The sequence below is a fragment of the Heloderma suspectum genome, chromosome 1 (genome assembly GCF_057233095.1).
Source record: "Heloderma suspectum isolate Gila_16-S chromosome 1, 16-S_ref, whole genome shotgun sequence".
Taxonomy (NCBI): Eukaryota; Metazoa; Chordata; class Lepidosauria; order Squamata; family Helodermatidae; genus Heloderma; species Heloderma suspectum.
In genome coordinates this window covers 43,984,422-44,000,629 of record NC_139458.1, presented here as the reverse complement: position 1 = coordinate 44,000,629, position 16,208 = coordinate 43,984,422, and the positions used below count along the sequence as shown (strand labels likewise).

General features: G+C 44.9%; 1 protein-coding gene across 11 annotated transcripts in view; it reads right to left on the bottom strand.

The window, feature by feature from the left end:
- CEP128 (centrosomal protein 128) overlaps positions 1-16,208 on the bottom strand; it is a 270,101-nt gene that overhangs the window by 108,784 nt on the left and 145,109 nt on the right. The gene's annotated exons all lie outside the window — the stretch shown is intronic.

Here is a 16,208-nt window from a genome sequence, read left to right as displayed (position 1 = left end):
TTAACTATAATGTACCCAAAGCTAGGCTATTATTTACTAAGCAAATATATGTGATCACAGATCCAATCACATGGCAGACACTAGTAAACACCTGGATTAGGGTCTGCTAGAAACAGGAGATATAAATAACATTATTCAGATCTCTGTAATCTTCCGTTCCTTTGTTGCTTTCTTATCGCTGTTCAAATTTGCTATCTTCACACAAGCAAAGGTTAAGTGTGAGCTAAGGGCACACAAATGTTTCTTAGAATTCTATCAGTTGCCTTTCCACATTGCTAAATACACATTCAGCATTTTAGTACAGAAGGGATAAGTGTGTGTGCGCGCGCGCATGCGTGTGTGTTTCAACACAAATGACTCATCTATCAGTACAAAGGAACAACCTGGCTGCAATTTGTTCAGCCATGCTAATATCTGAAAGATGCTACAGGAAGAAACCTCCCACTAATTTTAGCAGTGAAGACATGTTGAAACTCTACTACTACAGCACCTACCAAAGACATGCCACTTGTACTGCACCTCATTTTTCAAAATTTTTATTAAGATGCTATTCAAGATGCAAGATTCAAGGGAAGATTCATACACAGTTGCCCTCAAGAAGTACAAGTGCAATGCAGGCAACGTGGGGGTAAAAACATGAGGGATCCAGGCAACATGGGGTGGTCGTGTATGTCCCATATGTTTTTAAAGGTGAGAAGTTCCTGTCAGGCTGTCTGGGTTTTTTCCCCCCTAAATGTCATTTTCTTTTAATTCATAAATGTTATGTTCTTCTGCATACCAAGGGCATCTCCTGAGTATGTAGTCGAGAATACAAACTGATAAGCACTCAATTCAAGCGCTAAACTTGAGTTTAACATTAGCGAGAACAAGTGGGATCTGCAACAAAATGTTGCAGGGTACACCCACCCACTTAGAGGAGTATTCCTGTTCCTTGGTCCAGGCAGCCTGGAACCGGAGCCTTGCAGTGCTGGTTCAGGTCTTTCCGGGGGGGTGGGCACCTTCTCTCACCCTCCTCCCACCCCCTGCACTTCTTTCATCAATCAACTTGATTGACTGACTCATAAAATCCCTCTTCAGGCATTCCAGATCCAAGGATAGTAAGCACACAGGGAAGAGAAGTGTGCTAGCATGCTGCCCCTGCTCACGTAGTTACTAGCCTTGGATCTGGAATGCCTAAAGAAGGCTAAATTCTGCCTGACATCTGGTTGCCCCCTGTAGGCTCAACTGCCATTGATAACCTATAAAGCCGTACACAACTCGGAACCGCGATACCTGATGGAGTGCCTCTCTTGACCTGAATCTGAAGCTACTCTGATGCTACGAACAACATCAGAGGCCTTCCTCCAAGCACTTCCTTCAAGGGAGGCTCAGAAGGTGGCAGCAAGGAAGAGGGCCTTCTCAGATTATGGAATGCTCTCCCCACTGTGGTTCACCTGGCACCAACAGTGTCATCTTTTTGGCACCAGATTAAGACTGTCTTTTACTCCCAGGCACTTATATGGCATATAATGGGGCATTTATGTCAGTTGCTTTAATCTCACTGTATTTATTTATTTATTATTATTTATTATTAAATTTATTAATCGCCCATCTGGCTGGTCACCCAGCCACTCTGGGCGATGTACAACATACAATAAAAACAGTTTAAAACAATAAAATTCTACAATAAAAACATTTTCTAAAATACCCTAACCCACCCCAAATGCTTGCCTGAACAACAACGTTTTTAATGCACGACGGAAGCTCATTAAAGAGGGGGCATGACGGAGTTCCCTAGGGAGGGAGTTCCACAGAGTGGGGGCCACCATAGAAAAGGCCCTCTCCCTCGTCCCTACCAGTCTAGCTGTCCTGGCTGATGGGACAGAGAGAAGGCCATCCGAGGCTGATCTTGTTAAGCGGCCTGTCTGGTGCTGCTGGAGGCGCTCCTTAAGATAGGCTGGGCCGGAACCATATAGGGTTTTAAAGGTCAAAACCAACACCTTGAATTTGGACCGGAAAACAACTGGTAACCAGTGCAACTCCTTCAGCACTGGAGTGATGTGATCTCGCCGGCGGCTGCCTTTAATCAGGCGAGCCGCCGCATTCTGTACCAGCTGCAGTTTCCGAACCGTCTTCAAGGGTAACCCCATGTAGAGCGCATTACAGTAGTCTAAACGAGAGGAGACCAGGGCATGTACTACCGATGGGAGCAGATGGTCGGGAAGGAAGGGGCGCAGCCGCCGTATCAGATGGAGTTGATACAGCGCTGTCCGGCTCACAGCTGACACCTGAGCCTCCATGGACAGCTGGGAGTCCAAAATGACCCCCAGGCTGCGGACCTGGTCTTTCAAGGGTAGCCGTACCCCATTCAACACCAGGTCAACTACCCCCAGCCTCCTCTTGTCTCCCACCAAAAGTACCTCGGTCTTGTCAGGGGTCAGCTTCAGCCTATTCCTCCCCATCCAGCCACTCACCGTCTCCAGACATTTGGACAGGGATTCTACGGCCAACCTTGGTGAAGATTTAAACGAGAGGTAGAGCTGCGTGTCATCCGCATATTGATGACACTGCACCCCAAACCTCCTGATGATCGCCCCCAGCGGCTTCACATAGATGTTAAATACCATCGGGGAGAGGATGGAACCCTGTGGCACCCCACAAGTAAGTGGCCACGGGTCCAAAACCTCCTCTCCCAGTGCTACCCTCTGGTACCTGCCGGACAGGAAGGACCGGAACCACCGCAATACGGTGTCCCCAATGCCCAACCCCTCCAGGCGGTCCAGGAGGATACCGTGGTCAACGGTATCGAAAGCCGCTGAGAGGTCGAGGAGAACAAGGAAGGAGCATTCACCCCTATCCAGAGCCCTCCTCATATCATCTACCAAGGCGACCAAGGCCGTTTCTGTCCAATGCCCAGGCCTGAAACCCGACTGAAATGGGTCTAGGTAATCAGTTTCTTCCAAGTGTGCCTTCAACTGCACCGCCACCACTCGCTCAATCACCTTGCCCAAAAATGGCAGATTTGAGACTGGGCGAAAGTTGTTCAAAACTTGAGGATCCAAGGAGGGCTTCTTTAAGAGCGGTCTTATCACTGCTTCCTTGAGGGCTGATGGCATCACTCCCTCCTCAAGGGAGGCGTTCACCACCGCCTTGATCCCCTCACCCAGTCTCTCTCTGCAGCTCATAATGAGCCAAGATGGGCAAGGATCAAGTAAGCAGGTCGGCCATACCGATGAAAGCACCTTGTCCACTTCATCAGGAGGAAGAAGCTGGAACCGATCCCACAAAACCGGTTTGCCACTTGCTCGCTAACTGTATCCACAGCGTGCAGAGTAACACACCTAATCTGATCAATTTTATCTGCAAAGTGCCTTGCCAAGGCCTCACAGGAGGCCTTAGAATGCTCCAGTGGTTCCGGAGCCACAGGACCGACCAGGCTCCGGACCACTTGGAACAGCCTCCTGGGACAGCACTCTGCAGATGCGATGGAGGCAGCATAATATTCCTTTTTTGCTGCCTTCACCGCCACGTGATAGGCTGAAGATACAGCTCTAGCCCGTGTCTGATCGTCTTTGGAGCGAGACTTCCGCCACCGGCGCTCTAGCCGTCTCACCTCCTGTTTCAGAGCTCGTAACCGTGGATTGAACCATGGTGCAGTCCGAGCCCTGTTCAGGGGGAGAGGGCATTTCGGAGCCACCTGATCTAATGCCCCAGTAATTGCGGCATTCCAGCCACCCACCAGGGTCTTGACCGAGTGGCCGTTGGCATGCCCCAGAGAATCCCCAAGCGCGTTCAGGAATCCATTTGGATCCATAAGACGGCTGGGGCGGACCATTTTAATGGGTCCTCCACCCCTGCGGAGGGGTTGTGGAACCGAGAAGTCCAACGTCACCAGATAGTGATCTGACCATGACAAGGGGGTGGTGGATATACCGACTTCCAGATCACTCCCCACTTCTCCAGAAACAAACACAAGGTCTAGTGCATGACCGCTACATGGGTGGGCCCAGTTAGAATATGGTGCAGCTCCCAGGAGGCCATGGTCTCCATGAAGTCCCGAGGCGCTCCTGTGAGGATGGCCTCCGAATGTACGTTGAAGTCCCCCAACACCAGTAAGTTAGGGGACTGTACACGCATATAACTGTAACTGTTTGAGCTTTTTAAATTGTTTTAAATTTTGTATGTTAGAGATTTTACATTATGTTTTTATTACCTTGTATTGTGGTGTGTATTTTTGTGAACTGTCCAGAGAAATGTGGCTATTGAGTGTATAGAAAATGAATGAATGAATAAACAAACAAACAAACAAACATTGTCTAAGCTGACAGGTTCCTGTCCAGCAGTTCTCAGGGAGGTTTAAATGACATTTTCTTTTATTTCACAAACTCGTGGACTTCTGTGTAGGGATGTCAGAGGATTCCATTTGGGGAGTGAAGCTTGACAAGATTTTTTCTGGTTCGGCCCCACAGATTTCATTCCACTTCCTTCTGCTGGTGCTGACTCACTCTGTAGCGAGTCAACCCAGCACACAGATTTTTGGGTTGTTTTTTTAATGGTGGCAATTTGCACATATTGCAATTTGTGTGTGGGGGTCTTCAAATGTGTGCAAAATTTTCCTGGAGTCCACCCCCCCCATTCAGTCTGCCCACTCTTACTGGATTGGACACATTGCAGAAATCTATCAGGCTTGAATGGAATGGATTTCCCAAAGACAAACATCCCTACTTTTGTGTATCTAGGGAGTCCCAAGTATGTAGAAGCAGCTACCTTATTTCTAGTGGCCTCGTGTTGCTTCCAAGTTGACAGGCACTCAATCACCTGGGTTTGCTATTAGAGGGAACAATGATGAGATCTTTCAGGCATTGATTAGAGAAATAAACTCAGGTGATGCTAGTATCTTTAAGGAATTATTTATTGAGGTGGAGTAAGATATAAATAAAGTAAATATGGGTACAGGAGCGCCAATTTCCTCTACAGTAGGAATAAGCAATGTGGTGCCTGTAGGTGGCTGTGGCTGCATACCTTTCTTGATGCCTGTCAAGGTGGCTGTGGCTGCATATGTGTGTGTGTTTGTGTATGAAAAAGAGTATATGGGTAATGAGCCAGGGTCAGACGAGAGTGTATGAGTGGTGATCCAGACTGAGAAAAATACATGGCGGGGGGGGGGGGGGATATGTCTGCTGGCATAGGAGCAGTGTTGCCTCCTCTACAATTGGTTTCTGTTGGCACTGAAAAGTATGGGTTCAAAGTTGTTTTGTGAGTTTCAGCTTCCCAATCAACTAGAGTATTAAGAAACTCTTTCCATCCAAGTAAAGGCTCTAACAAACAAGAAGTTAAAGGGTACTGGCATGAGTACTGAACACAGTAGAAGCACTGTAGCACTAACTGTGTAAAAAACAGTGGAGGGGCTGATACGCTATTTCAGCAGAAGAGATTCACAGGTAGTGAAGTGCTGTATCAGCCAATTTTAGAGCCATTTTCTCTCTTCCATACAGTTGTGACTGGGATGTTCTTTTAAACCCTATAATGGAAACTTACAGGACAGTTATACATCCAGCTTGAGACATGAGGTCTTAACACCTCACAGTCTGTCTTTCAACAAACAAGGAAATAAACCAAGAGAAAAGTTAATGATTTTGCTTTTTGCAATTGTTCCCCAAGAGCCAGTATTAGTTTGTGTGGACTCCAAGAAATTCTTGCATGGGTGTCCGATCTTGTTCAGTTGTTAAGTTGTGTCCGACTCTTCGTGACCCCATGGACCATAACACGCCAGGCCTTCCTGTCCACCGCTCTCTCCCGGAGTGTGCTCAAGTTCATATTCATTGCATCGGTGATGCTATCTAGCCATCTCATCCTCTGCCGTCCCCTTCTCCTTTTGCCTTCAGTCTTTCCCAGCATCAGGGTCTTTTCCAGGGGGTTTTCTCCGCGCATTAGGTGGCCAAAATATTAGAGCTTCATCTTCAGTATCTGCCCTTCCAATGAGCACTCAGGGTTGATTTCCTTTAGGATTGACTGATTTGACCTCCTTGCAGTCCAGGGGACTCGCAAGAGTCTTCTCCAGCACCACAGTTCGAAAGCATCAATTCTTCAGCGCTCAGCCTTCCTTATAGTCCAGCTCTCACAGCCATACATTATTACTGGGAAAACCATAGCTTTGATTAGACGGACCTCTGTCGGCAAGGTGATGTCTCTGCTTCTTACTATGCTGTCAAGGTTTGCCATAGCTTTCCTCCCAAGGAGCAAGCGACTTTTAATTTCATGGCTACAGTCACCATCTGCGGTGATCTTGGAGACCAAGAAAATAAAATCTGTCACTGCTTCCATTTCTTCCCCTTCTATATGCCAGGAAGTGATGGGGCCAGATGCCATGATCTGAGTTTTGTTAATGTTGAGTTTCAAACCAGCTTTTGCACTCTCCACTTTCACCCTCAACAAGAGGCTCTTTAGATCCTCTTTGCTTTCTGCCATTAGGGTGGTATCGTCTGCGTATCTGAGGTTGTTGAGAATTCTCCTGGCAATCTTAATTCCGACCTGTGATTCATCTAACCTGGCGTTTCTCATGATGTACTCTGCATATAAGTTAAATAAGCAGGGCGACAATATACAGCCTTGTCGTACTCCTTTCCCAATTTTGAACCAATCGGTTGTTCCATGTCTGGTTCTTACTGTTGCTTCTTGACCCTCGTACAGGTTTCTCAGGAGACAGGTAAGGTGGTCTGGTACTCCCATCTCTTTGAGAATTTGCCACAGTTTGTTGTGATCCACACAATCAAAGGCTTTAGCGTAGTCAATGAAGCAGACGTAGACGTTTTTCTGGAATTCTCTTGCTTTCTCCATGATGAAGCGAATGTTGGCGATTTGATCTCTAGTTCCTCTGCCTCTTCGAAACCCAGCTTGTACTTCCAGTAGTTCTCGGTTCACATGCTGCTGAAGCCTAGCTTGTAGGATTTTGAGCATCACCTTGCTGGCATGTGAAAAGAGTGCAATTGTGCGGTAGTTTGAACACTCTTTGGCGTTGCCCTTCTTTGGAATTGGAATGTAAACTGACCTTTTCCAGTCTTGTGGCCACTGTTGAGTGTTCCAAATTTGTTGGCATATTGAGTGCAGCACTTTAACAGCATCATCTTTTAGGATTTTACATAGCTCAGCTGGAAGACTGTCATCTCCGCTAGCTTTGTTGTTACTAATGCTTCCTAAGGCCCACTTGACTTCACTCTCGAGGATGTCCGGCTCAAGTTCAGTGACCGCAATATCATGGCTATCAGGGACATTAAGAACTTTCCTGTATAGTTCTTCTGTGTATTCTTTCCACCTCTTCCTAATCTCATCTACTTCTGTTAGGTCCCTGACATCTTTGTCCTTTATCATGCCCATCTTTGCACAAAACGTTCCCTTGAGATCTCCAATTTCCTTGAAAAGATCTCTAGTCTTTCCCATTCTATTGTTTTCCTCGATTTCTTTGCATTGTTCATTTAAGAAGGCCTTCTTGTCTCTCCTTGCTATTCTCTGGAACTCTGCATTCAGTTGGATATATCTTCCCCTTTCTCCCTTGCTTTTCGCTTCCCTTCTTTCGTCAGCTACTTGTAAAGCCTCATCAGACAGCCACTTTGCTTTCTTGCATTCTTTTTCTTGGGGATGGATTGAGTTGCTGTCTCCTGAACAATGTTACGGACCTCCGTCCATAGTTCCTCAGGCACTCTGTCTATCATGTCTAATCCCTTAAATCTATTCCTCACCTCCACTGTATGATTTAGGTCATACCTGAATGGTTTAGTGGTTTTCCCTACGTTCTTCAATTTAAGCCGAAATTTTGTAAGAAGCAGCTCATGATCTGAGCCACAGTCAGCTCCAGGTCTTGTTTTGACTGACTGCATAGAGCTTCTCCATCTTTGGCTGCAAAGGACATTATCAATCTGATTGTGATATTGACCGTCTGGTGATGTCCATGTGCAGAGTTGCCTCTTGTGCTGTTGGAAAAGAGTGCTTGCTATGATCAGCGTGTTCTCTTAGCAAAACTCTATTAGCCTTTGTCCTGCTTCATTTTGTACACCAAGGCCATGCTTGCCTGATCACGGTGATTTCATGACTTCCTACTTTAGCAATCCAATCCCCTATGATGAAGAGGACCTCTTTTTTTGGTGTTAGTTCTAGAAGGTGTTGTAGGTCTTTACAGAACTGATCAACCTCAGCTTCTTCGGCCTCAGTGCTTGGGGCATAGACTTGAATTACTGTGATGTTGAATGGTTTGCCTTCGATTCGTACTGAGATCATTCTATCGTTTTTGAGATTGTACCCCAGTACTGCTTTTCCCACCCTTTTGTTGACTATGAGTGCTACTCCATTTCTTCTCAGGGATTCTTGCCCACAATAGCAGATATGATGGTCACCTGAATTAAATTCGCCCATGCTTGTCCATTTTAGTTCGCTGATTCCCAAGATGTCGATGTTCCATCTTGCCATCTCATGTTTGACCACCTCCAGCTTACCTTGATTCATTGATCTGACATTCCAGGTTCCTAAACAATATTGTCTTTACAGCATCGGACTTTCTTTTCATCACCAGACACATCCAAAGCTGAGTGTCCTTTCGGCTTTGGCCCAGCCGCTTCACTCTTTCTGGCGCTACTTGGAAATTCCCTCTGCTCTTCCCCAGTAGTATATTGGACACCTTCCAACCTGAGGGGCTCATCTTCCGGCGTCATATCTTTTAGCCTTGAGATATGTTCCATGGGGTTTTCTTGGCCAGAATACTGGAGTGGGTTGCCATTTCCTTCTCCAGTGGACCACATTTTGTCAGAACTCTCTGCCATGACCTGTCCATCTTGGGTGGCCCTGCACGGCATAGCTTATGGCTTCACTGAGTTATGCAAGCCCCTTCGCCACAACGGGGCAGTGATCCATGAAGGGGCTGTCCGATCTAGCCATGTCTAATTACAGTGCTGTGACTTTGGTGGATGCATACTTGTGTCAGAAATAATTTTACTGTTTAAAAGCCTGACTACATGTTCACATAATACAATTTGTTGCTTGGATACAGCAAGCAACTGTCACTGTCAATCCCTCTGAAAACAGGTTTCCATGGAAAAAGTCACCCTTCTAGATGCCATATATGTGTAAGGACTGCACCCAGGGACGCACTGCACACATACTGCCCTGACCCCCCAAGAGGTGATTTATCACTTTCAAATTTAACAGTATCAACTGTTTGCTCAGTGGGGGAAGACATAACACTGTATAAGCAGCTCAGTGCTGGATGTGAGCCCTGCATCAACCTAATTACCATGACCTTTTATTTTCTTAAATGATGATATAACTGTAACAGTTATTGGTAGAATGACAGATGTTGGTTAATTGATCAGTCAAATATTGTCTTCTGACTGATTAACTGACAATCTATTTGAAGCTCCAACTGCCATTAGGTGAAATCCTTTTATTTCACTATATGACAGCAAATGGAAGAATGAGGGCTCTTTCTCACTCTGCCCTGCAGTAGTCAAAGTGTACATGCCCACAAAGTTTAGAATTTCCAGCCTTCTTTACTTGGAGATACAAGACCTATTCTTTGGTTAGGGAGGAGCCAAGAAGATCTGCTGTATAACAAAGCTACTTCTGCATAACATATTCTTTATCTATTACATTCCATGACAATTGTGCTAACTATATAATAATAGAACTGTATTGCTTCAAAATAATACTTAACTTACAGCACAGTGTTCAATGGGCCTTACTCCTAGCTAAATGTGCACAGGATTGCAGCCAAACTTGGATTTTTTGGTAATTCACTTATAAGTCTCTTAGGGTACAATCCTATGGGGATAGTCAGCCGCCTCTGAACTTGGAGGTGACCAACTATCCAATGCAGGGTAGGTGGAGCACAGAGGGGATCTGCTCCACGATCCAGCCACCCTGCATTTGTGGCTAGACGACCGATTTCGGCTGTCTAGACAGAGGGGGAGAGAAGGCCAGACAGTGCATAGGACGCATTGTACCAGCGCTTCCACCAAGCCCACCCCTCCCCACCCCCAGGAACGCCCCCTTTCCCTCTGCTCCAAGCTGCTCTTACGAGTTCAGCTGGGGATTAACTGTGCCTCCTTGAGGGGGCGAGGGGGCAGTTTTATGGGAACCAACCTGGGAGTGCTGGCTCCAAGGTCAGCTCCCCAAAAAAGAAAAATCCTATGACCATGTAGCCGCTGTCTAGAGGCCATAAGATTGCACCCTTAAACTGTGTACCAGGTTCCATAAGATAGTTTGGATTCCCTCCTCTGAATCTGGAGACAGCACTCCAAGTTTGGAAGGGGGAGTAGGAGATCTGACCCCCCCTCCACCCCCTCCCAGCTGGGGTGGAGAGAAAATTGATCTTGGAGATGGGGAAAAGGGGGCATTCCGATGGGTGGGGAGGGGAGAAGACCAGAGAGACCAGGATACAATTTATCATGAGCCTCCTACAGCCTCCTTCCCTCTCCCCCCACCCCTAAAACAAATAAGTCAATGCCACTGGTTCACCAGTGGGACCAAACAATGTATGTTTGACAATGTAGTGATGGCTACTAGTGATGGTTTCAAAAGGGAAGTAAATAAATTTATGAAGGATAAGGCCATCAATGATTGCTAGTCATGATGGCTATACAATAGCTCCAGTATCAAAGGCAGTATGTTTCTGAATACTAGTTGCTGGAGAACACAGGCAGGAGGGTGCTATAATGGTGCTCATGTCTTGTGTATGGGCTACCTGTAGGCAGCTGGTTGGCCACAGTGTAAACAGAATGCTGGACTAGATAGGCCTTTGGTCTGATCCACTATGGCTATTCTTAGGTTCTTATTAGAACTGGCCAAGATTTTTTTTTAACTTGTCCAATAGAACACCAGGTATTATCAGAATCCAGCAATTAATGCTAGCATAACAGATCATTTTTTTCATAACTGCACACACACTTTTGCTTTTAGCTCTGTTCAGTTTAAAGTTGCAGAATATTCATTTCCCCCCTATCTATTAGGTTAATAGGGCCAGTTGGTTATTACCTCCTCTCCATTTTTTGTGACTTTACACTAGTGATGACTGATTACAGATGCAGTCCTAAGTAATGCTCTGCAAATGGAAGAGCTCTTTTCATCAGTGGGAGAGACTCTGATCCAGTGGAGGCTTCCACAGGAAGGCGTGAGAAGGGAGGGAATTTTCAATAATTCCCTCTCCCCTTTGCAGCCTCCTGTGCTGCCCCCCCCCCATCGCTCCAGAGGGTCACCCAAAGGGCTGCAAGGGGGAGGGAGAACTGGCAAAAATTGCCTTCCATCTCTTCTGCAGGTGGAAATGGAACTCCCCTGAGAGGACATTCCCACTGGTATATTAGTTAGGAATGAAGCCATAATTCCCAAGCAACATTCACATACTCTTGTTAGGAGTATTAAGTGGATAATAAACAATGTGCCTAAAATATTCTGCAAATTAATATTTTGGGTTGGATCCAAAAAACAATGAGTAGAAGTAAAATATCTGCTAATGCTGAACTGTAAACACTTGTGAAAGTATTATACAAGAGCATGTACAAAAGCTCATGCAATGCTATCACATTGTTTCTATAGCCGTTCTCATGCATCTACTTGTGCAAGCAGAAAATCTTTGGATTTAGTTTTGCTTTTCTCTTAAACGCTAACACAAGGTATAAAACAGCCCAGGAACACATCTTGGAATTCATCCCACTGATTCAAATGTTAGGAGCTAATAATGTAAAGGGTTCTTTACAAACTAAATACATGAAGTGCAATGTAAATGTATGGACTAACCTCAACATAATTACAGATCCAGACTTCCTCCTATGCTCTGAATACCCTTGTAAGGGACATTATCTATCTATCTATCTATCTATCTATCTATCTATCTATCTATCTATCTATCTTTCTTAATGGGATATACATATATAAGAGAGAGAGAGAGAGAGGGAGATGGGGGATACTGAATGCTTTGATTCCTAATAGATGCTTGTCACATGATAGCACAAGCATGTTATTAACTTAAGATTAACATTATAATTATAACATTATAATTAACATTATTATTTACTAAACCTCTCTCCTGGCATCATGTAACTACAAAAAACAAAAATCCCACCAAAGCTTTCATATTAAAAGTGCTGAAATTACTAGAAACTCTTTCCATACAGGGATCTTCATTGTACCTGAAAATGCAACACACACACACACACACCCCTATACCACTGTAATTCCCTGCTTAAAATTGAAGGAGAGGAGCCCAAGTGTACAAGTGTTCATGCAGCAGTGATCGTTAGTTTGTACCATTAACCTTTTCCAATGTGTAACTTCAGTTAAGCAACTAACAGTGCTTTCCAATACAGGTTTACTCAGGCTTAAGTCACACAGAGTTCAGTGAGACTCTCAAGTAAGCAAGCATAGAATTGCAGCCTAAAAGACAGATGATACCTGCTTTTTCTTTCTAGCTTACAAAACCCCTGCAGCCATTTGAAGTGACAGATATTTTATGCACGTATTCTTGAACATAAAATTGGAATCCTTGGGTTTGTTTTAAAATTAGAACCTAAAAGAGCTCATGAAATTATGGCTTGTCATTTAGTATGGATTTTTAAATCAAGATTCCACTTAGTTTGCATGTCTTTTTGAGATGGGTTCCTATCAGCTGTATCAGTGAAAAATGATTCTTCCCCCCACCCCACCGCCTGCTGAAATATATAGGATGGATGCACAAATCAATAAAATCAGTTTCTGCTGTCTATAGAGAACGGTTACAATTTTTGTCTGCCATAAATATTTGTTGATAAGTTGATAACATTTGTTTTCTACAATGTTAATCTTTTCACTACTGAAAGGATTTTCTTTTCATTTTTTTCTCCTATTTTTCCAACTGCCAGAAAGATATATTTAGCTTCCATAGGAAGTAGCAGCTTGCAATTCTACCTCTAACACAGAATAAAACCTTATAGTTTCAAAAATATACCATGTAGTGGTGCACCACCCCCTTCACCCCAATGCCCACAACCTACCCAAATTAGGGCCCCACATAAGTTCAGTTACTTCCTTAGCAATTCGAGCTGCAGGGTGCCTTTCTTCACTTAATGAGGCAATCACCCCTCGGTATTCACAATGACAGAGCCAGCCATGGTGATCCACATGACCCCGCATCCCATTCCTGAGTCCTATTCTACACAAGGAAGCTAGACCTCATGTGCTCTGGACCAGAGCCCCGAAAACATACTAGGAATAGATTGGACACATGAGCCAGTGACACAGCTACTCAGCTGGGCCCGAGCCATTGCTGAAATAGCACCTTATCCTGCTGAACTGTGTGTGTCTCCTTTGCTGGACAGCTCCTCTGCTATCACCTTGATCCCTGGTCCACTGGACAGTTTCCTAGCCTCACTGATAAGGCAGAATTTTCAGCCACATAGTAATGATGCCAGAAGCAGGATACCAAGCCAGAAGAGCAGATGGAGGGCAAGCACTAAGCTCCTTCCAAGGAGCAGAGGCAGTGGCTCTAAATGACCTCAGCAGCCATGAATCGGATGGCTCCTGAGTTGGAAGACAGGAGCGGAGGTAACAGTCGATGTCCAGATGCCTCTTCCCACTCTTAAAACCCTGCACCACACCTCCGAGTGGGAAAAACAGAAACAGCATTGTGAAGTGCCTACCCCTCTTTAACAAGCCCTAATCAGAAGGATAGGAGAAAGAGGGGAAAGAGAAACCTGGCAGTACTGATGAAAGGCCAGCTACCTGATAGCCTCAGAACAAGGAAACTGAGCCCCCACTCACCCAGCTTTTGTAAATATGGTGTTCTGTTCCCCTCCATTTTTGTGTGTGTGTTTGTTTGCCTTCGGGAATAACTTGGTGTTTTGGTGGGTTTTGTTGATCTGGCACTGGGAAGGTTAAATAATTTTGCTAACAAAACACTGAAGAGGCTAGTTCAAACTGAGTATGGCTAATCTGATCTGAAATGGTTGAATGGTCTGAATGAGGGCTTGGGGGAGACCTACAAGAAGACCCCCTAAAAGACCCCAAACTCATATTTAAGAAAACCTCATACTTATAGTCCAGACTTGCTTGGGCAAGACAACCCCAAAATTGTGATTCTATGCTAATTAATATTATGGCATTATAATATCTCTAACTTAGACTTTGCAGGACTGACTTTGAAAGAAGAAAAAGTACAGCTGCCTTTTGCAAATGTTTTTTGCCGATCAATAGCAACATCACGAACAACTGTGCTGGCAGAGATGCTGATGTAACGCAAACAAACAGAAGAACAGAGCATGCTCAGACACCATCTAGGAGGAAAGAACTGCTGTTAGAATCTCGTGTTGTGCACCTGCGAAGAGAACGTCCTTACTCGACACTTGTTGGGTGAGGGGAGCCATACCAATAAGTACAAGCCATGATCGGGAGTGGGGGGAACGTTAGGGTGGATGTGAGCAAATATGACCAAAGATGCCAGAAGTTCAAAGAAGATGTACTGAAGAGAAACACAGAATCAAGGTAACATGCCCAGATGATAGACTTTTAGCAACATTTAAAGAAGTTTCAAATTAACCTGTTAGCAGTAACACCGGAGTTATTCCCAAAACACATGAGCATAAAACATGAGATTACTGGAAGATAGAAACTTCACTTCTGATTGGTGAACAGATGGTCTAACCACCCACGCACCACATTTTTGATTGGAAGATGGCTGTCTCATCACTCATTGGGCCCCCACCTCTGGCCAGAACAAATGTACAAAAGCTCTGGGCTTTTTCTGCCTTTTTTCCTCTGCTTCGCTCTTTGGCTGCTTTGGCTTTGATTTTTACTAGATTATTGGGCCCAAAGATGTTAGTAAATATGGATACCTTTAGACTCTTGGTCTTTAGAACTTGCAATTAATTTTAACCCTTTTCTTTCTGATGCCTAAAGGAACTCAGTAATGCTTTAGCTTAGCTTTTTATATTCAAATAATGTGCAGGAGAAAATAAAAGAGAGCTAACAATTCTAGCATGTTTTAGCTTAGCTTTAAACTGCAAGTAGAATGCAAGACGGTATTCAAGAAGAGTCATATTATTCAAACAACAATGTTAAAAGCTCAGTTTATCTTGCTCACTACATTTGCAGCGCCAGCTTTGTCAGTTGCAATCCTTTTCGTTAATCTTATATTTGCGTTACATTCTCTTTCACTGTCAATAATGTAATCAAAAAGAAAGCTTATAAATTACGCTCATATAAACACTATGTTACTTTTCTTAATTTTGTACTTTTCCTAAATAAAACATTGAGGGCGCAATCCTATGGGGATAGGCGGCTGCCACCAAACTCAAAGGCGACTGCCTATTAAATGCAGGACAGGAGAAGCATGGAGGGGATCGTTCCCTCCACGCTTCTCCTGCCCTGCATCCGCGGCTAGACAGCCGATTTCGGCTGTCTAGCCATGGGAAGGCGGGGCGGGGGAAGAGGCTGCCGGACGACACATAGGATGTGTCTCACTGGCATTTCCGCCTTCCCCGCCCCAGTACGCCCCCCAGAATGCCCCGTTTTGGCTGCTCCGCACTCCTCTTCCAAGCGCAGAGGACAGGGCTGTTCCACGCTGCCTGCAAGGCAGCGCAGAAGGAGGGAAAGGCTGGTTCCTGGAAAACTACATATCCTATGGCCGTCTAGCCACTGACTAGCAGCCATAGGATTGCTCCCTCCATAGCTTTCAATTTACATTTCAGTCTGTAGTGATGCTTGCCTGTTTAGACTTAGCTTAGTTACCCAAGGTGTCTAGAATTCAATTAATATAGATCCTGAACAAGACCAAATTAACAGTTATTTTGTTTCTGTTATGTTCCTTCTCCAACCTGTTGGTATTCAGTAGACATAATTTAATTGTAGCCATTTATTCTAAACTGATCCTCTAATCCAGGGATCCCCAACAGGGCTCCTGGGGGCACAGGTTCGCCTGCAAGGCCTTTAATGGTGCCTTCAAGGTGATTTATATGTATACAAGGCATGTCTGCTAACTTCCTGGTCGCTCTGCGTTTTTAAGTCTATGGAAGTTTTTAAGTCTATGGGCCTCTATTTGCAGTTTTGACACATCCCCTTGCTCTCTGATTGGCCAAAGTAATAGGCTACGTTGTCCTTACACCCATTCTGTGTCTGCTAGGAACATGCGTGAGCAGTGGGTGGCTATGTCAGAAGGGAAAGGTAAGTGTTCCCCTTGAATGCAAACCACTAGTATGAGGATGGGACCGAGTGGGCTG